The sequence below is a fragment of the Dipodomys ordii genome, unplaced genomic scaffold (assembly GCF_000151885.1).
Source record: "Dipodomys ordii isolate 6190 unplaced genomic scaffold, Dord_2.0 Scaffold50, whole genome shotgun sequence".
In the NCBI taxonomy this organism is placed as follows: Eukaryota; Metazoa; Chordata; class Mammalia; order Rodentia; family Heteromyidae; genus Dipodomys; species Dipodomys ordii.
Window position 1 is genome coordinate 10,853,198 of NW_012267266.1, and position 5,345 is coordinate 10,858,542.

The 5,345-nt window shown below is 32.1% G+C and overlaps 1 pseudogene; it reads right to left on the minus strand.

Annotated features, from left to right (window-relative positions):
* Positions 1-4,064: 4,064 nt before the first annotated feature.
* Positions 4,065-4,402, minus strand: LOC105988682 (annotated as a pseudogene).
* Between the last annotated feature and the right edge of the window lie 943 nt (positions 4,403-5,345).

Below are 5,345 nucleotides of genomic sequence, written 5' to 3' on the forward strand. Positions count from 1 at the left end.
ACTTGCTATTTATAACATGATTATGTTACTTAGCATTAAGATGTTGTTAAATAAAGATAATTAAACTGTTGGAAAATCTATATTTAGTCATAGCATAATAATTTCAAATAGAGCTTCACTATAATTTACCTGTTTACCTTAGTTGGCAGTATAGACTGACAATTTTTTACTATGCAAACTAATTCTTATAATAAACATTTGTTGTTTTATACATTATAATTATGCTAGAAAGTGAATATAAATGCTTCAAAACACATGAATACTTTAATCCTCTAAATTAAAATTCTAAATTAGAATTCCAGTGGGGAAAATCTAATTGAGAAATTAATACATTGCATATTGTAGTGTTTCTAAATATATGTCAGGTTCAATCTTTGTGCAATTAAAAACTCCTTTTATCTTAGTGTGTTGCTCTCTCTGTATTTCTTTCCCATGGTTATCATTCTTAGGCACCCTTTCCCTACATGATACTTTTCTAAAATGACACTAACAATCTAATAAATCTCTGGTTTAAAAGTTAAATTAAAAAAGTGATCCATCATTACATGCTAAGTACTTAGTATGTACATTAAAGATAATTATGCAAGGTGGTGCTGTGGTCATTTTTATTTCTAGCGTTAATATATCTGCATCATAGGAATAGAATTTTTGCCTAATGTGTTTATATTGTTATATTTTCAGCATCTAAAATATTTTCTTGCCATTATAACTTTCAAATAGATATTTGTCAAATTAGTGAATTAATTAGTTCTTAAGAGTTTTGCTGAACCATGTATTATTTTCAAAGTATTTCAACTTATTTAGATAAGAGTAAGGATTATATTGACAGAGAAACAAATTGTTTTTGTTTGATTTGTATTTCTGGGTTATTAAATGTATTTATTCTAAGATATAAACAATAAAATTGAGCAATTTACTTTAAAATAAAGGTATTACAGCATAAAATGTTTGTAGTTGAGATGGCTGTAGCTATCAAAGAGAGAGACTCAAAGCAATTTTCATGCTTTACAGAAGAGTTTCAAAGAGATTCTAGAATCCCATCTGTTCTTCATTATACACATTATGGTGTGTGTGTGTGTGTCTGTATGTGTGTGTGAGAGAGAGAGAGAAAGAGAGAGACACAGACAGACAGACAGAGACAGAGTCAGAGACAGTGAGAGAGAGAGAGAGAGGAAGAGAGACAGAAGAGGGGAGATGGAGATGGAAATAGAGAATGAGGGTCCTTAGGTTTGAATTCAAGGGCTAGGTGATGGCTCTAAGCTTTTTTGATCAAGGCTTGCACTCTACTGCTTGAGACACAACTTAATTTCTGTTTTTTTTTGGGGGGGGTGGATAATTGGAAAAAGAGTGTCATGGACTTCCCTGCCTGGTATCTCAGCCTCCTAAGTATCTAGAATTACAGACTTGATCCACCAGCATCCTGTCTTTATGTAACAATCTTGAAAGCTGCTCAGAGTTGCTGTGATTGTTGGCCCCTTGGAATTTTTTTTTACTGCATTAGACACAAAATACAGCTAGAAATACTGTTGAGAGTTTTACATCACTTTATTCAGCTTTAAAAATTTGTCTCTAGAGTAAATGCTTTGATTAATATTGAAATGAAAAAGACATTTAATATAAATCAATCAGAGCCTCTGATTAATATAGATGTAAACATTTCATTCTATATCCTGAACTAGTGTGTCATTTACATTATATGTACATAATGTGTATGATATGTGGATACTATCATACTTCACAGCGATTGGTAAGTCTGATTTTTCCCTTATGATTAGTTTCAATATATTTTATTCTTAGCTTTATTTCAAACATTTATCTTTCTGCATATCATCTAACTTGTACATTTGCTATCAAAATTCTGAAAAAGTGAGATTATCTATACCTTATTCATATTAATTCATATTAGTCACCAAAGTATTTCTTACTTGATGTACTGGATTTCTTTAAAAATTTTTAATATATTTTTTATTGTAAAGATACTGTACTGATGGGTTGCAGTTACATGAGTAAGGTAATTAGCATTGTTACCCCCTCTTTTTTTCCCCTTACCATTCCTTCCCTCCCTAACTCCCCAACTCCTACCTCTCCTCCCCACCTGAAGTTGTAAAGTTCATTTTCAACATAGTGTCTCATTGTTACAATCGGTCAATCTGTATCCCTCCCCAAATTAGAAAAATGTACATACAAGATGCAAGCACTGGATACCTTGGGGGAGGAACATACCAAAGGAGAAAAAAAATCACATAGTACATTCTAAATAGGTTAAAAACAATAGCAAGAAAGTAAAATCCAGTTGTGTTCCTATCATGTGGTTCATTTCACTTAACATCATCTTATATGGGCATAGGTACATAGCTTTTGTCCTTTTTTGATTGTCCTAGACATATACTAGTTATTGCAAATAAGGGAAACCATGGGACCTATGTTTGTTTGGGCCTGGCTTACTTCATTTAATGTAATGTATATACCACATTTTCTTGATCCATTCATCTACTGAGGGGCATCTGGGTTGGTTCCATATCTTAGCTATGGTAAATAATGCTGTGATAAACAGAGTTGTGCTAGTAGCTTTAGTTTGTTCTTGTTTGTGATCATTTGGGTAAATGTCCAACAGTGGGATTTCTGGGTCATAGGGGAACTCTATGTGGAATCTCTTGAGGAACCTCCATACACTCCCACCAACAATGCAGTTTGGTTCCCTTTTGGCAACATCCCCTCCATCATCTATTATTTTTAGATTTCTTGATTATAGCCATTCTAACTGGAGTGAGGTGGAATCTCAATGTTGTTTTGATTTGTATTTCTTTCATGGATAGAGAGGTTGAGCATTTCTTCATGTGACTGACTGGATTTTTTGGATGCATAGCTTAGACATCAGAGGATTTCAGCCATTCGCCCATGTAAATTCCAAAAAATTAAACTATTTATGTCAATATTAACCAGGATCAAATCATGTTCATGGTCAGAAATGAACAGGGTTTGGAATTATAATTACAGAAAATAAAAGTAAATGTAGGAGAAATAATTAGAATATACTTCTATTAGAGATATTTAATTTAGTAAAAATTGTACTGCTTGCTTTCCATGAATCAATATTAAAAGCAGAACAGTGTAGCTATGGGAATCAGAATTAATATTTTTTTCAGCCTTTTGTTGAGTTTTTGGGGGCTACTTAATCTAACTAGTTTACCTAGTTATTAGTATTTTTAAATAGAAGCTATCAGTCATTAAAAGACAGAATAATTGGAAAATCAAAACATTACAATGTCAGAATAGAGAAAAACCAATATATTGTGAATAAGTTTATGGAATTCTAAAGCACAATGTGTTATAAATTGATAGGTTAAGATGAATAGGTATTCTATTTAAGTTGAGAGTTTTATCTTAAAATTTCCATGAAAATGTTGTGGCTTTGACAATGAGTTTAGGTCGATCTTAAACTGCTGAAAACTGGGAAAGTTATAATTCTCTTTTCACCACAATTATGAACACAGAAATTAACTTAACAGAATCATTTTTTTATCCTCTGCGACAGAAACACATACATTCATATGAATTTTTCTTTTTATAAAAATTTTATTGTGGTTTTTTATTGTAATTTTTATTGTGATTAAGTGATTACATAAATTTCATGAATTTCAGAGTATTGTGGGATAGTAATACTCAGTTACTAAGTCACAAACATGTTCTAACTTTCATGAGGCAAATTGTCTTTATCTTGGTCTATAAAATTTAAGAGTTCTATGAGCTTTGATAATACAGTTATTTCTTCCACATCTGGTGATATGTACATTTGTTTCCATTTACATAGTGTCAGCTGTTCCCTCTTTCCTACTCATTCATATGAATTTTTGAATTGCCACTATTTATTTCTTATTTTGTGGAAACATCCTTGCCAATAGAGCAAACAAATTTTAACTCTGTTGTGAAAAAGAACAGAAGATTATCTGCTTTGCAATTAACTTTGATGGCTCAATTGCATATTGACATGTTAAATTTGAAAAAAAAGAACAGAATACAGGTATTAAATACTGAAAAAATAAGTTTATCACAGTTTATTATATTTAACAATCTAGCAAGTTTGTAGCCAGCAGCAGTTGCAGTACAATTTCAGGTGCGATTGGGAATTCAGGAATCTCAGAAGAACTGCTAGTATAATATCCCTGATAGGTTACACATACATATTTTTGATATCACATCCAATGGCTCTTTCTAAAATTGATCTCATTGGTTTCATTCCCATCTAGCTGAATTGGGCCACTCAACATGGTTTATATTTCTCCTGATATTAAGGCATGTTCTCTTTTTACAACAAATGTGACTGACCATCAGTAGATTTTAATTTAAAATACATGGAGATCACAGTCTTCACAGTCATCAAGTTTTTTTCCTCTCCATCCATTATGTTCTTAGAAAATTCTACCCTGATTCCACAGAAACTAGTATTTCCTGCCAGTCCTGCAGTTAGTGTAGCTATGTATCTCTGCCACTCATATAATTTTTGTATAGATTTAATTGGAATGCATAGATATGATCCAACTATATCGAAATCATTGTATGTTATTCGTAGTTCTTTCTTTAAGTGTTTATCTTTTTGTTAAAGCAGATTTAAAATATTAGCAGTCCATGTCCAATTTTGTCTCTGTGGCAATACAAAAGTAACCAATTTAGGAGGTGACCAGAGTCACCATATTTGCCCATAAAGACCAGTGAAAAACAAAACAAACAAAAATTGAGCTAAACCAAAATGGCAAATTTCTCAGCACCTTGGAGATCTGTTTCCTGTACATCTTACAAGAATAGAAAATGCCAGTGTCATGTGGGTTAAAATACATTAATTCCACATAAAGCACTCTACAAAAGGAAAGGATATTTGATTTGTATGGCTTTAAAGTTTTAACAGATGAGTCTATCCCTGAGAGGCCGCAGACCATTTACCATCTCTAGATTGATTTCTTTCAGTGCTGAAGGCTTGATGGTACTTTGTAGCACAGTTCATTGTGAGTAGAATGATGCTTCAAATACACATTAACTAAAGAGTCTTCAGAGGCTGTGTTAAAGAGATGAAACTGAGTGGCAGAGAGGATAGTAGAACCAAGTAGGAAGTGAAATTCTTGATGGGATTTATACAAATAAAACAGTGACAATAGGAATTTCAAAGTTTTCTTTATAGGCATTGGTATGATCAAATAGCTTTGTGGTTAGGGTATTATCAATTTTTTTGAAGAGAACTGTAGTACATTTTAGTGTTCCCCCCATGTATTAAACATATTGTTTGAAGTTTTCAGTTTGTAGAATGGCTACATTTGAAAGATGGATAACCTATTTGACAAAAACTGACATCA